General features: G+C 37.2%; 1 protein-coding gene across 3 annotated transcripts in view; it reads right to left on the reverse strand.

The window, feature by feature from the left end:
• Positions 1 to 17,540, reverse strand: part of STAT4 (signal transducer and activator of transcription 4) — a 105,117-nt gene that overhangs the window by 44,696 nt on the left and 42,881 nt on the right. The gene's annotated exons all lie outside the window — the stretch shown is intronic.

A 17,540-nucleotide genomic window follows, 5' to 3' on the forward strand; every position in this document is an offset into this window, starting at 1 on the left:
ACACATTCAGAAGGATTGGTTTACCTGGGGCTTAGGATAAGTTCTACAAAAGTTACTTCTTTGTAAATTATTATTAGGAACCATGGTGGTCCCAGCTGTTCATTTGTTAACTCTGTTCTTCATGACTTGTTTAACACATTGTTTTTGGTCCCTGTTTGATGGTCTTTGTATCAACTAGCTCATAATTATATCAGTATGCTAGAGCAACCCTCCAGGTGGCTCAGATGGTGAAGTGTCTGCCTGCAATGCAGGAGACTTAGGTTCGGTCCCTGGGTCAGGAAGATCCCTTGAAGAAGGAAATGGCAACCCACTCCAGTATTCTTGCCTGGAAAATTCCATGGACAGAGGAGCCTGGTAGGCTACAGTCCATGGGGTTGCAAAGAGTCGGACACTAGTGCGTGACTTCACTTTCACTTTCATTTTTATGACATCTAAGCATATACATGTTTTATTACCAATGCTAACGTAAACTGAAAGCCCGTGGGCCTAATTCAGCCGTAAGGCATGATGTGTAAGTTGAAATATTGTAATTCCTTCAGGGGAGCTTGTACTACCCCAAATTGCCATAATATCCATCACTGAATGACCCAGGCACTCATTTCCTTTACCTGCTAGGCTCCTGTAGATGTCTGTGTTTTCTTGGTTTACAGGACTAATTTGAACAGCATCATTTTGTCAATAGTGTTAAACTTTGTTACTAGACCTCTCTATGGTAGTATTAACAGGAAGCACAATAAATGTAAACAAATGCATTTATTTTTTTATTTAGTTTCCTTCTCCCTCCTCTTTGAAGGAGGTGCTAATTATCCATAAAATGGCCAAAAGATCAACAGTAGAAAAGATAAAATAGCAAACCACAAAGTGGAAAATTAATAATCAAAAGTAGATTATACAGACTAGTAAATCAAAGGGTATTTCTGGGAAAGAAATGAGGTTATTGTTTGTAAACATTTTTATGGCCTTGACCATTGCTACAATTTTATTAGATGATGCTTTCTAATTAGCATTTCTATTGGTAAAGTTAGGGTAAGCACCAAATATCTGGTTTCATATTCTATTGCTTTCAAAACATTTTCCCCCTTTAAAATCAGAAAACTCCAATAGAAAAAAACAAAAATGAATTGACAAAAACTCTTAAGAAGCTAAAATTATCCTGTTCATTAAGCTGGGATACTAAAAATTCTGATTTCTGCATGCTAACAATTTCAGATTCTCCTTAGTTTGAATTTATTCCTGTTAAAATTTTCCTATCTATTGATTTTTCCCCATATACCTTCTATTGAACTTTCCAAGAAAAGCTTTGTTTTCTCATTTTGCCCTTATTTTCAAAATATTCCACTGAAAATAATAAAGGGTTTCTCCCAGGACTAGTTTGGAGGCTCTGTTATTTATGTTAAGTTGAAAGATTTTTCTATCCAAGATCAGGAGTTCCTCTAAGATCCTAAGAATCACCACTATTTGTTTTTCTCAGTGTTGTAGAAGTTCTTCATTGTTGATCATTCAGATACTATCTTTCAACATTTCTCAGCTTCTTTGTCTACATTTCTTCCTTTTTCTTTCCTACTTGAACTTCTTTTACCTTCCCTTTCACATTTCAGTTTCCCCCCGTGAGGTTACATTATTCATTTTTTTTTCTGCTTTGTTAAGAGCAAAGAATCACATTTTTTACCCAGGCTACCTTTTCACTTTCCTTTTGTACTTTTCCAAACCTTTGTCTCACTTAAATATATGAGATGAAAACATCTTATGGAAAATTGATCACTATAGATTCAAAACAAAATTAGCACTTTTTAAAATGATCAGGTAAATTTAAAAATTTTATTTTTTATTGAAGTATTGTTGATTTACAATGCGGTGTTGGTTTCAGGTGTATAGCAAAGTGATTCAGCTGTGTGTGTATTAAAAGATGTAGTTATGTTCACTTTTCAGTAGTTACTGTGTATATGGGCCATGGACTCTCCTCTTACCAGAAAGCAACAACAAAAAACAGAAATAAAAAAACAGAAAACCCACCCCTAAGTGTATGTTGGTGGAAGGAAGGAAGGAAGGGAAATTACCCTTTTTCTAGCGTGTGTGTGTGTTTCTCTTATGTGTGTGTGCTGTGTGCTTAGTTGCTCAGTCGTGTCCAACTGTTCACAACCCCCATGGACTGTAACTCACCAGGCTCCTCTGTCCATGCGGATTCTCCAAGGCAAGAATACTGAAATGGGTTACCATACCCTCCTCTGGGGATTGAACCCAGGCCTCCCACAATGCAGGTGATTCTTTAGCGTCCGAGTCACCAAGTTGGAGAGATGAAGGGAAATTACCCTTTTTCTAGTGTGTGTCTGTTTCTCTTATGTGTAGGTATTGCAAATGCTTTCTATCTCTGGCTGTCTTTTCACTATCTCTTAGTGTCAATAAAGAGAAGTTTTTAATTTTAGTGAGGTCAAATTTATTAATTCTTTTGTTTATAGTTAATTTTTTATGACTTAATCTTTCCCTAATCTATAGCCATGGAGACTTTTCCCTATATTGTAAGCCTTTAGAGTTTTTCCCTAATTGTAATTCACTTGGGGCTTATTAATATGAGTGGTCCCTTTCACTTTTTTATATACAAATATTAGTTGCAATGATATTTATTGAATATTTTAGTTTTTCACCACCACTGCTGGGTGAACTGTCATAGCCAAGTGCCCATATATGGATGGATTGGCTTCTGACTCCATTCCATCTTATGGTTCTATCTGCTTTATCAACAGACCATCTTAATTACTAGAGTTGTATAACAAGTTTTTTGATGTCAAGTATAACAGGCTTTCTCTGCATTTTCACATAAATTTTAGAATCACTTCATCAAGCTACAAACACACATACACACAACCCTGTTGAGAATCTGAATGGCACTAAATCTTTAGATACTTGGTATCTTTATAATTGTGTTCTAATCTATTTATTTAGGTCTTCTTTAATGCCTATTATTATATCTTTCCACAGAGATCTTATACCTTTTTTTTAAGCTTATTTCTATGTAGTTGGTATTTTTTATAATGGATAATATCTTTCTTTCTTAAGTGTTCTCACTAGTATGTAGAAATATATTTTACTTTCATATATTGACTGAATCCAGCAGTTTTGCTAAATTCTAATAATTCTAATAATGTACTTATAATATCTCTTACCAAGTATAAAGATTTATCTGTAAATTCTTTTGGATTTTTCTGCAAATACGAATCAAATCTTGTATGACTATTGATAACATCTCTCCCTTTTCCTTTATCTAATTTCCATAGAATTTCACCTTCACATTATGACTTGTTTACAAATGCATTGGTTAATTTCCAAACATAGGGATTTTCTATTATCCTTTTAACTAATTGTTATAGATTTTTTAAAAGTCTGATCAGAATAGATTTGTGAATGACTTCAGTCACAAAATTCACTGAGAATTGTTTTGTGGCCCAGCATATGGATTTTCTGTAAATATTCCATGTGAGCTTGTAAAGAATGTGAATTCTGCGGCTGTTGGGTGCAAATGTCTCATACATGTTCATTAACCTAACTTTAATTGTTTTGTTCAAATTTCTGTATCCTTGCTGATTTTTCTCTCCCTCATTAATTTTATCAAATATTGAAAACGGCATGTTAAAATCTAGTTTGTGAATTTTTCTTCTTGTGGTTCTTTCATACACATTCATACTTGTTATATATTACTAGTCAATCTTTCATTACTATGAACTGATCTTTATCTTTAAGAATGCTTTTTGCCTTGAAACAAAAATAGTGTAGGCCTAGAAGTGGGATTGCTGGATCATATGACAACTCTATTTTTAGTTTTTGAAGGAAACTCCACACTATCCATAGTGTTCTCCATAATGATTGCACCAATTTACATTCCCACCAACAGTGTAGGAGGGTCCCCCAAATAGATCCTTAAAAGGATTAAGAGTGTGAGTTTGGATTATGCAAAGCAGTGTAAATGATAATAATTAAATACGTAATTTAATTTTTCTTCAGTGGTATCATGCTGTAAATTAAGGGCATTCTGTTCAAAGGCAGCAGGAAGTTTCTGATAAATGTATATTGTACATCTTAACAACAGTCCTGTGCAATGCATGATTCATTTCCTCCAGCCTGCTATTGTGCTGATATTTTATTCATCTATTGTGAGGCATTTGGTGATTTCTCTTACCACTGTTGCTCTGTCTATGATAGGCAATCCTTTTGCATGAGTCTCAAAAATAAAATATAATACAACTTCTAATAGTGGGCATCTTCTTCCCTTTCTTATATCTTGTAAAGTACTTTATCGTTGCTTTCTAAGAAAACATGGAATTTAGGACCATCCACCTAGTGACAATTAACTTGCTTAACAAATATCAAATTTATGCTTTGCTGATTTGTTCCTGTCCCATCCTGCATGTGAGCAAACTCCAGGAGATGGTGAAGGACAAAGAAGCCTGGCATGCTGCAGTCCACGGGGTCACAAAGAGTCGGACACCACTGAGCAATTGAACAACATTCTGCATACATGAAAACTATTTGTTTCAATCCTAAATCACAGTATTATATTAATGACACTTAAACAGCAATTAAATTCACTGTCTGTATCAACAGTGCACACAGTTCAACCGAAGTGACATGAAGAGCTATGACTTAATTTTACCTCACAGGAAATGGCCATAACATTGTGACTGCTACCTGACAGTAGTAACTAGAGATGCTGTTGATCATAAGATGCATTTTGATTTCAGAGACGTTAAAACGCCGGAAAAAGTGTTTTAGAATCAACGTGCTCAGTTGCTCAGTCGTGTCCGACTCTGTGACTCTGTGGGCTATAGCCTGCCAGGCTCTTCTGTCCATGGGATTTTCCCAGCAAAAATACTGGAGTGGGTTGCCGTTTCCTCCTCCATTAGAATCAACAAATGTGCAATTTTATTATTCTTGCTGCTTTTGGCTAAATTCCTTGGCTTTCCTGCAAATTTTTCTTCTAGTGCCTTCCATTTAATCTCTAAATTTGGCTTGTCATTAAACAATGACTAGTTTCTCTGCTCTCTTTTTCCCAGATAGTCCAAAGAATACCAGAGTCAGAGGTAAAGGAAGTGATAAGGCTGCTCAAAACAATCTCCTTCATTCGGGTGGCATGAAATCTGAGATTTCATCGCTAGACTTTCAGTCTTCCCAAGGATCCCCTTTAAAATGCAAAGACATAACGGAGAGTTAACACTGCATTTACGTAATTCCCTCTGCACTGTGAAGGATTTATCAGACGTGCTCTCTGACTTCAGTGACCTGGCGCCTGCAGGCTGAGTGTAGTGGATTCCAGGGCAAATGAAAGGGGAAGTTTCAGGACAGCCTTAAAAGAAGGAGGCACAGTAACTAAAGGGGATGGAGGATTCTGAATAAATGTGAAACCAACAACTGTCTGAGCCTGGGTTGATCTAGAAGCTAACCCTCAGACAAAGATGCCAGTGCAAGAAGTATAACTGAAAGTTCATCCCCAAAACAGTTATGGGAGTGGGTCAGTGAGATGAAGAAGAGAAGGCATCCAGTAAAGGGTGCGCCACCCAGCCATTGGCTCAGATGGGCTGGGAGCCCCCAGGATAGGATAGAACATGTGCCTTAGAGTTATTTGGGCTTCCCAGGTGGTACCAGTGGTAAAGAACCTGCTTGCCAATGCAAGAGACAAATGTAAGAGACGTGGGTTTGATCCCCGGGTCAGAGAGATGCCCCTGGAGAAGGAAATGGCAACCCACTCCAGTGTTCTTTTCTGGAGAATCCCATGCACAAAGGAGCCCGAAGGGCTATGGTCCATAGGGTCTCAAAGAGTCGATCATGACTGAACTGACTTAGCACAGCACAGATTTATCTATGCCAGGGAACTGGAGTATTTTTATATCAGCTTTTGTCATTACTAGCCCTAAAGCAAAAACCCACAGACGCCGGCACTTTGAAGTCCACTCAACTGAACTAAAGACATAAGGTCCAAGGGGCTATGGGCAGGGCAGCCCCTATCTCTGCTCTACCAGCTTTCCTCCTAACCTCAATTTCAGAAATTTTCAATTTCTTACTTTTTTAAACTACCTGCAACCACACTACAGTCAAATGTTGATATTTCTTTTTTATGGTATCTCTGAGATATGAAGCAGTTATTTCCAACTACTGGGTAAAATGTTTCCATTCATGTTTTTATTGGCAATCTGCAATCTACTGCACGCTTCTGGCTGCCAGCTCACACTATCCCCTTTTATCATCCTGAATACTGCTGTTAAATCATGTTTATCCTTGCTCCTTACCAGCAGCAAACACACTGGCCGTGACAACACACTCTTAGCTTCAGCTTCTTATTATTTCCTTCTCTTTGTTCTAAGCACATGATTTTTCTTAAAGGCTTTTCCTAAGATTTCCTCACTAGAATTACAAGGATATGTCTAAGGCGGAAAAAAAAAAAAAACTAAATTGAAGAAGACCTAATCCAGTTGTCTTAAGGCTGATTTAGACTGGCCAGTCTAATAGATTTAAAAAGCAATTCTCTTTCATGATAATTAGAATAATAATGAAGTACCACTCCACATCTGTTAGGCTGACACTGACCACACCAAATGCTGGTGAGGATACGGTGCCACAGAACTGTCAAATGTGGAAGACACTTTGGCAGTTTCTTACAAAGCTAAAAACACCTTTATCGTACAACCCAGCAATCACACTCCTAAGAATTTACCCAAATGCATTAAAAGCTTATGTTCACGCAAAAATCAGCAAATGTTTATAGAAACATTATTTATAATTATCAAAACTTGGAAGCAACTAAGATGTCCTTGAAAGGGTGAGTAGATAAGCTGTGGTTCGTACCTCCATGAGGGCTTCCCTGGGGGCTCGGAAGTTAAAGAACCTGTCTGCAATGCAGAAGACTCAAGTTCGATCCATGGGTTGGGAAGATCTCCTGGAGAAGGAAATGGCAACCCACTCCAGTATTCTTGCCTAGAAAAATTGCGTGCTAAAAATAGGAGCCTGACAGGCTGCAATCCATGGGGTCGCAAGAGTCAGAAATGACTTAGAGACTAAACCACCACCATATTTCTATGATGGAATATTATTCGGTGATAAAAAGAAATGAGCTTTCAAGCTACACAAAGACATGGAGGAAACGAAAACATATTGTTACCTGAATATTATAAGGCAAAACTGTGAAGACAGTAAAAAGATCAGTGGGTGCCAGAGGTTTGCAGGGTTGGGTAGAAGGATGAATAGACAGGCAGCACAGGAGACTTTCGGGCCAGTGACACTCATCTGTATGATACGGTAATGGTGGACAGATGGTATGAGGCATAGCTAGAACTCAAAGACCCATGTAACACAAAGAACAAAGGGTAATGCAAGCTATGAACTTTGTCTAATAGTAATGTATTATTCTTTCATCAGTTACATACAATATACTACACTAATAATGCAAGATGTTAACAACAACGGAAACTCTCTGGTGGGGGCAGGGGGAGAGGCTAAGGTAGTATTTGGGAACTCTGTACTTTCCACTTGATTTTTCTGTAAACCTAAGACAGTTCTAAAAAAATTAAAAAGTCTATTTTAAAAAACCATCATTCAGAAGTCACAGTTTTCACATATCCTTATGCTTTTCCTTTGACCAAGAAAGAGAAAATTCAAATGACAATAGTTGCCTGCCTCTGTAGTTTAGCTGGCTTCACATTCTCTTGAGAGAAGTGGGAGAAAATAATAGCAAATGAAGCAACTGACAAACAACTAATCTCAAAAATATACAAGCAACTTATGCAGCTCAACTCCAGAAAAATAAACGACCCAATGAAAAAATGGGCCAAAGAACTAAATAGACATTTCTCCAAAGAAGACATACAGATGGCTAACAAACACATGAAAAGCTGCTCAACATCACTCATTATCAGAGAAATGCAAATCAAGACCACAATGAGGTACCATTTCACACCAGTCAGAATGGCTGCGATCCAAAAGTCCACAAGCAATAAATGCTGGAGAGGGTGTGGAGGAAAGGGAACCCTCTTAACACTGTTGGTGGGAATGCAAACTAGTACAGCCACTATGGAGAACAGTGTGGAGATTCCTTAAAAAATTGCAAATAGAACTGCCTTATGACCCAGCAATCCCACTGCTGAGCATACACACCGAGGAAACCAGAATTGAAAGAGACACATGTACCCTCAATGTTCATCGCACCACTGTTTATAATAGCCAGGACATGGAAATAACCTAGATGTCCATCAGCAGATGAATGGATAAGAAAGCTGTGGTACATATACACAATGGAGTATTACTCAGCCATTAAAAAGAATACATTTGAATCTGTTCTAATGAGGTGGATGAAACTGGAGCTGATTATACAGAGTGAAGTAAGCCAGAAAGAAAAACACCAATACAGTATACTAACACATATATATGGAATTTAGAAAGATGGTAAGGATAACCCTGTATGCGAGACAGCAAAAGAGACACAGATGTATAGAACAGACTTTTGGACTCTGAGGGAGAGGGAGAGGGTGGGATGATTTGGGAGAATGGCACTGAAACATGTATACTATCATGTAAGAAACGAATCGCCAGTCTATGTTCAATACAGGATACAGGATGCTTGGGGCTGGTGCACAGGGATGAACCAGAGAGATGATATGGGGTGGGAGGTGGGAGGGGGGTTCAGGATTGGGAACTCATGTACACCCGTGGTGGATTCATGTCCATGTATGGCAAAACCAATACAGTATTGTAAAGTAAAATAAAGCAAAAATAAAAAATTTTTTTGAATGTTAAAAAAAAGAAAAAATAAATAAATTCTCTTGAGAGTCCCTTGGATTGCAAGGAGATCAAACCAGTCAATCCTAAAGGAAATCAGTCCTGAATATTCACTGGAAGGACTGATGCTGAAGCTGAAACTCCAATGCTTTGGCCACCTGATGCGAAGAACTGACTCACTGGAAAAGACCCTGATGCTGGGAAAGATTGAAGGCAGAAGAAGGGGACAACAGAGGATGAGATGGTTGGATGGTATCACTGACTCAATGGACATGAGTTTGAGCAAGCTCTGGGATGGACAGGGTAGCCTGGCATGCTGCAGTCCAGGGGATTGCAAAGAGTCGGACACAACTGAGCAACTGAACTGAACTGAAATTTTCTCATCATCACAAAGATTTTCTTAATAAAAAAGAAGTGAGGTATAGATTCTCCATGGATACAAATTATTAATGCCCCATTTCTATTTATGCTAATAATAATACATACATCTTAAATGAACTTAAAATTAGCTGTAGATGTAAATAGTTTGTCTTGGTTTACTTTTTATTTTTGTGTTGGTTTATTTTTTTAACTAAAGAAAATACTTCTTAAAGGCATAATCCTTAAATTCTGAGTCTATTTCTGGCGCCATGTTCTGTGTCTGTGAAGGCTTAGCTTATCCTAGACAACTGCTCCATGAAGCGGTGGGAGAATTCTCTATATAAAGTCAGGGGAACCTGAGTTTGTGGTTGGCACTAGCTGTGTGACCTTAGGCAAGGGACTTCTTAACCTTCATTACTCTAATTGCTCCTTGAAAGTGAAAGTAAAGTCACTCAGTTGTGTCCAACTCTTTGAGACCCCGTGGACTGTAGCCTACCAGGCTCCTCCATCCATGGAATTTTCCAGGCAAGAGTACTAGAGTGGGTTGCCATCTCCTTCTCCAGAGGATCTTCCTGACCCAGGGATTGAACCTGGGTCTCCCGCATTGCAGGCAGACACTTTACCATTTGCTCCTTAGTCAGCTAAGATAACAATACTGGTATCAGAGTCATTGTGAGGGGCATGCCAGACAATTGAGAAAGAGCTTTGTAACTTGTGCATGCTCAGTTGCTTCAGACTCCTTGCGACCCCTTGGACTATAGCCTTCCAGGTTCCTCTATCCATGGGATTCCCCAAGCAAGAATACTGGAGTATGTTGCCATGTACCTCCTCCAGGATCTTCCCAACCCACGGATCAAACCTACTTTTCTTGTCTCCTGCATTGGCAAGCAGGTTCTTTACCAGTAGTTCCACCTGGGAAGCTTGTAAAGCATGTAACTTACAAAGTGCTCTAAAAATAAAAGAGAGTTATTTTTGTTGTCTCATGGGGGTGTTGCTGCTACTGCTGCTAAGTCACTTTAGTCATGTCCGACTCTGTGCAACCCCAGAGACAGCAGCCCACCAGGCTCCCCTATCCTGGGATTCTCCAGGCAAGAACACTGGAGTGGGTTGCCATTTCCTTCTCCAATGCATGAAAGTGAAAAGTGAAAGTGAAGTCTCTCAGTCGTGTCGGACTCCTAGCGACCCCATGGACTGCAGCCTACCAGGCTCCTCCATCCATGGGATTTGCCAGGCAAGAGTACTGGAGTGGGGTGTTAGAAGAGTTTAAAGATCATAAATGGTAAATCAATGAAAAGAAGATAGAACTCTTCCTACTAGTTTCACAAAAAGGAAGAAAACTGACTAAAAAGCCAAAAAGACCAATTTGTTTTCTGGGAAATATACTTACATGAATATAAAAGAAACTCCAAAAAAAGATAGACTATGTATGGGGGACTTGCAAAACATTAAAGAGCAGGGACTTTCCCAGCATTTCTTTAGGATTAACTTGCACATGTGCACGAATACATAGCTGCTTTAAATTTTAAAAACCAATGCATACAAGCTAGCAATAAGAAATAATAATACAGTGCTCCCACCTGAGCATAATTCATAGAATCTTTGGAAGATAATAATCAATACTACATTTTCTAAGCAAATAGAAAGGCCTGAGAAGGAACATGATAAACTCTCATTAATGATCATCCTTGGGGAAATGAAATTGGGGGGGCTGGATACTTTCATTTTATCTTGATTCTTTGGTATTGTTGGAATTTTAAAGATACTTAAATGTGTGTTACTTTTATGATTAAAACAAAACAAGTAGTGATAAATCACTCATATATACTCCATACCAGATCTTTCTCTTGGCTTGATTTATGCAGAGGTTTTTGTAAAAGACGAATGTTGGTTTTGAAAATGTGTCATTCAGGTGAAAAGAGAAAAAAGGAGAGTCAGAGTCTAGTGAGATCATTATAGTGACTAAATTTCAATGCTCTTGGGGAACTCACAGTCTTGTAATTAAGAGATAAATGAATTGCTTAATTCAAAGTGACAGGAACAGAACAAGGTAGATGCTAACAAACTCTACTTATCATTTATATGTTTGAACATAACAATACTAGAACCTGCCGTTTACTGAATACCTATTATATGTAGGGTGTATTATAAAAGGTGACAATAGTCTGTAAAGGTACCTTTTAGGAAGCCCAGAGGTCACGTCATTTGTGAACGGCACTGAACTCTAAAGTTAAGGCGAAGCAGTGCTTCAAAAGACAGGTGTATCTCATTCTATAAACCATCACCTTTCCAAATCACTACTTTTTCAAAACTCATTTCTTATTTAACTGGACCCCTCAGTCACAGCTGCATTCAATTTTACCCTCCCTGAAAATTATCTTTATAATATTTCCCATGATAAATCTGTTCAAGGATTAACCATTCTTTATGGAACCTCAAGATAGTTGCAGTGGTTAAACCAACCAACAGAAAATTACTATGTGTTTGATTGTAAAATTATTGAATCACATTTCCTGAAATGACTTCAGTCTTAATAACCTCTGGTTATTGTACTTGCTATTCATACAGGCAATCTGCCATGGACCCTGAGTGCTCCTGTGTGATCTTGCTGGTGTGCCAAGAATACAAAGCCTTGACCACTCATCACTCATCTCATTTTAGGGGGGGGCGGTGTATTTGCAGCAGGCAGCCTTAAGTTATGTGGTAATGTCTCCGTCTAGAGCAGGCTGGCCTCGCCTAGCTGTAAAAGCAGTGAATTCCTCAAGTTCAATGTTCTTCTCCTGTGACACAACCCATTGAATGTGTTGACAATCATGGTGAGCGCCCTGTAGTACCTGTGTTACTGTTGTAGGACCCAGAGGACAAAGGAAACTAATGCAAATGAGCCTGAAGCTCTGATTACTACTTTTGCCATGAATAATAAAATCTTTATTATCCGGAAGTCTCAAGTCTTTAACTGGCACAGGAAACAATAAGCTCATTTGTTAAAGAAAAGGGTGAAATTCCAGATCCTCCATGCTTCTCAATACCAATTTGTATTATAAACTTGTAACATTTCCACTATTTGTTCCTATGTCTTATTCCCAATCTATACTGGCATCTTCCAAAAGATGGAATTGGCTTTCTCCAAGACAAATCTTGTAGTAGCAGTCACCTTACAGGAACCTTGTAAATGCTTGCTGAATGATCAAATGAGAAGATGAGTAAATTAGAGTAATTCCCTCCTAACTGAGAAAAAATAGAAAAAGCATATTATTCGATCTCAGTGTTAGCAAAGATATTGTCTTTAAATTCTTCTGGAGTTTTTATTAATCACCTAACCCTATTAACCAGGAATATATAATACTAGAGTCTTGAGATTAGTTGGAAGAGGATAGCAAGGTATGAAACACTCCTGGAGATGGTGACTTTGCTTCAAAAAGCCCTGGTGGGATCTTCATCCTGGTTGACCACTATCACTGGTAGTGAGGCTGCCTTGGGGAGATTTGAAGAGCAGGGATGATGCTCTGAGAGTCTCCTGCTCTGTGTATGGTAAGACACAACCTTTACTTATAGTAAAAGAATTGATGTCCTTTGCTTACGTCTAGTAGAATCCTTTAGTCACCCTTCCACCTTTGCTCTCATGATAGCAAGAATACATCACCCTTATAGTCAAAGAATATTTAGATGAGACTATAAAGACAAGAAAATGAAATACTAAATGTTAATACTGATAAAGAAGGTATACACACATCTCTCTTGTTGATATGTCTTTATCTAGAAAAAATAAGAAACTAATAAAAAATTCTAGAATGATAAACAAGATGACACTTTTTTCTACACTGGTAATAACCATCTCAAACTGAAAATGGAAATAATATTGCATTCAAAATAGTAAGAAAATATTTTTAAAACTTAGGAATAAATGTAAAAAGAAAGGTACATGTTTTACATCAATTAAACTAGGGTCATACTGAAGACTGTAAAGATCTGAAAAGGTATAAATTAAAAACAACATAAAATAAACATAACAGAATTTTAGGATGTGGGACTTTATCCTAAAAATGTTAATTATCCCAAAATGAATACACATTTTTAATGCAATTGCAGTTAGTCTTCCAAGTGTTGATTTTGGAGAGTTTGGATTGAAAGAAAGAGGTAATACAATTCATATGAAAGAAATGTTTCACAACGGTTAAGAAAATTACAAAAGCTACTTAATTTTTCAGTGCTTAAAATATATCAGGGAATTTTCTAAGCGTTCTATGTTTTATTTCACTTAATCTTCACAACAATTGTTTGTGATCAATGCTATCACCCTGGTTTTACAGATAGGCACCATGAGAGAGAGAGATGAAGTAGCTTGAAGCCAAGGTTCAATCTGACTCCAGAGTGTGTGTCGTCAACCAATTAACCACCAAGTCATTGTCACCAAGCTGGGGGGAGAAGGACTTGCCATACAGGATGCTGAACTATACTACAAAATGTAGTATATTTATAAGGTATAAATATACTATGTAAAATACTTTATAATCATTAATTTTGACATATACCTAGACTAGCAGAGCATAACAAGAGAGTGGTAGAGAATTATAATATAAAAAATGAACATACAAAAAGCATTTCAATTCAGTGGGGAAAAAAGATTATTTAAAAGTCTTGCTGGTATAATTGTCTATTAATCCAGAAGAAAAGTTGGATCTTTATATAAAGAATTCTAAGTAGATTAAAGATAATTTTTTTTAAAAGTAGAATAAGTCAGGAAAACATGTATAATTTAAGAATTGGGAGACTTTTAACCAAGGCTAGACCCCTTGAAACTATACAAAAATATGAATTTTTCACTACATTTAAAGATTTTTTTTGGTATGGAAAAAAGATGTCATAAAGCCAAAAGACATATAGTAGATTGAGGTAATTATTAGTAACTGTTATTTAACATGAAAAGTATTCTTAGTGTTTTTAATATATAATCATTTGAAACTGATAAGGGATAGCCCAATAAAAGAAAGTGAATGGAAAATTGACAGAAGAGCACATCCAAGTAACAAATAAATATGAGAAAGGATGACCAGCTTCACATGTAGTCGGAGAAAAGCAAGCAAAGTAAAGAGAGATATTATTTCCTGACAATCAGGTACGCAAGATGAAAAGAAATGAAAATTCCTACTATTAATGAAGATATGGGAAAGAGGGTCTTCATAGACTTTGCTGATGGAAATGTGAACTTTACAACCTATTCAGAAAGCAATCTTGACAATGTCTATTAAAATTCAACTATATCTTTGGACTAGAAGGTCCATTTCTAGGAATCTATCCCATAAAAATAAGAGCATTAGCCCATAGGGACACACGCACCAGGTTGTTTGTTACAACACTATGGTAGAGAAAAGCTGGAGGGAGAAGGGGATGACAGAGGATGAGATGGCTGCATGGTATCACTGATTTGATGGACGTGAGTCTGAGTGAACTCCGGGAGTTGGCGATGGACAGGGAGGCCTGGTGTGCTGCGATTCATGGGGTCACCAAGAGTCGGACATGACTGAGCAACTGAACTGAACTGAAAGTGCCTGCTCCACTCATGGGAATGGCTCGACGAAGTACAGCACATCCACTTCATGGACCATTTGCTACCATTAAGATCTAGAGATTTCTGTGATGTAAAGTTTAGAAAGTAGAGAAGTGATTAACACAACTTCATTTTTTTCCATGACAAGATCCTGTCTTCTCATTTACAAAATTTCAGAGAACATATAATGTTCATGGGGATAAATTACATATGTTCTTATTTTATTTAGAAATAAGATATAGGTATGGAATAGTGCCCATTGATGTTAACACTGATGTCTTTGCGGGGTGATGGTGTGGATGGGGGTGAGGAAAAAGAGAAATCGGTAATAAAAAAGCAGCATATATTATATCCAATTTATGGTAGACTATATGTGAATGTGCAGTAAAAACATGAAAAGATAATGACGAAAATGATAGTGGTAGTAATTTTATTTTGGTGGAATTTTAGGGAATTTTTAGTTTCTTCTTAGATTTTTCATTATTGTCTGAATTTTCACAAAGACATGTTATTTAAGCAATTAGGGAAAAATTAGAAAGCTATTTCCATGATATCAAAAAAGTCCATTAGTAAAAGACTTTTAAATTAATTTACATATAGTGTGAAAATTAGAAAATTAGACCTCTTACATCTAGAAGTGGAAAACCATTCCAATCGGAAGAAATAAAACCATTCTCTGAAGACTGCTGACACTTATGAAGCAACCCTCAAAGTGACCATTAAACATTTTCCACTGAACAAAAATCCGGAATCTATTTGAATTGCAGCGGAGGCATTAATACTGTTCAGCTACTGAGAGAAATGGAAACTGAAGGGTTGCTAATAGCTCATGAATAATGGAAAGTGATGCCCAAGTGACTTATTACTCAACTGTGACCATAAGTTGGTCTAGAACTGGTCAGAGCCAGTTCTAAAACTGGGAATCATAATGTTGGTTTACAGATACCCAGAGTGACACTTCAAAGTGGTCTTGAGGCTTAAAATGCAAGTCACAATAACATGTTTATATTTAAAGGGTCACTTTCTTTCAAGGCCACATTAGTAAAGATACTAACCCGGTGGAACTTGTCCTTCAAGGCCTTTTAAACTGACTGGCTCTGATTTCCGGGACTATTTGTACCATCAGCATCCATCAAAATGTATTCGTCTCATTCCTACACTCCTTGCTCATGCAGTGCTAATAATCAATGTAGTTGCCTCTTTTTCCTATCATCTTGGATGAAAACTCCTATTAAGCTGTACAGGTTTATATAGTTTACTACCTGAGGGCGTGAATCACTTGAGGTGCTGAAGCCAGGCCATTGTGGAGACATGGTTTACGCAGAAGGCACTGGAAAGTCCTCAGCATTTGAGGTCAGAATCAGGGTTTTACCCAGCCCCACCGTTAACTGTGACATTAAAAAAAAGCCACTTTACATTTCTGAACTTTGATTTTTCTCCCCTTTAAAATCTGTACCCTGCCCTCTTAAGTTGTGAGAATCAAGTGGGATGTTCAGAATATCCGAGTCAATCATTAAACAAAGGTCAATTATGTTTTGCTCAGATTGCAGAGGCAAAAATATCCTTTGAAGAGGAATTTTTAAGTGCAAAAATACTAATACTAATAAAAGACACCCATAATCACAAGATCTGGAGATAACTGATATTAACATTTAATGTGCCATTTAGTTTATATTTTCCATGTGCAGACATTTAAGAAAACAAAATTTAGACACACTTTATATATTATTATATATCTGCTTTTCCATTTAATTGATAATTAAATTACAATGTCATTAAAACATCTACAATATCATTTTTAATAGCTGATGAATGGCTGCTTTAGCCCTAATCTATTGAATAAACTCTCCACTGTTGACATGTAGATTATTTATAATTTGTCACCATTAAAATGCTGTGATATATTGATTAAACGAACATTGCTAAATTACAGTATTTAGATCTTGTTCATTTATTGTTTTCCTACTTGATATGTCAGAAACTAAGAGAAGTTTATTAAAGTGTTTCACTTTGATGTCTCTTATTTCTTCTTGTATTTATAATTTTTACTTTATATTTTGATTCAGTACTATTTGGTGCATACCGATCTGTGAATGTTACATTTCTATTTGAAATTGTCTCTGATAAAATATTTGTCCCGATTATTGCTTTTGAACTGGAATTTGACATTGTCTAACCACCTCAGAACCACCAAGAGGATTAAATGTTATACATTCGGAGTACTAAACCAGTGTCAGCTCATTTCTATTTTATCGGGATCAACCTGGTGACTCAGAGGGTAAAGTAGCTGCCTACAATGCAGGAGACCTGGGTTTGATCCCTGGAGAAGGAAATGACAACCCACTCTCTTGTCTGGAAAATCCTATGGACTGAAAAGTTTGATAGGCTACAGTCCATGAGGTTGCAAAGAGTCGGACATGACTGAGCAACTTCACTTTCACTTTCATTTCTATTTTATTATTTTTATTATAACAATCTATAGTGACCATACTCTCTTTTTGTCTGCATTATTTTTACCCAACCTTTTCCTCCTTATACCTCATTTTGGGCTTTCCCAGGTGACTCAGTGGTAAAGCATCTACTAATTCAGGAGATGCAGGAGACCCAGGGTTGATCTCTGGGTTAGTAAGAGCCCCTGAAAGAAGGAATGGTAACCCACTCCAGGATTCTTGCCTGGAAAATCCTATAGACAGAGGAGCCTGGCAGGCTACAGTCCATGGGGTGGCAAAGAGTTGGACATGTCTTGGTGACTGAACACACACATATACCTTTTTAGGTGTTGTTGGTAAATAGCATGTCACTGAATTTTGTTTTGAAATCTGAAATTTCTGTTTCTAAATAAGAACTTTCTTACCCTTAAGAAGAGTTCAATCCACTT

This window comes from Ovis canadensis, chromosome 2 (genome assembly GCF_042477335.2).
Source record: "Ovis canadensis isolate MfBH-ARS-UI-01 breed Bighorn chromosome 2, ARS-UI_OviCan_v2, whole genome shotgun sequence".
Classification (NCBI taxonomy): domain Eukaryota; kingdom Metazoa; phylum Chordata; class Mammalia; order Artiodactyla; family Bovidae; genus Ovis; species Ovis canadensis.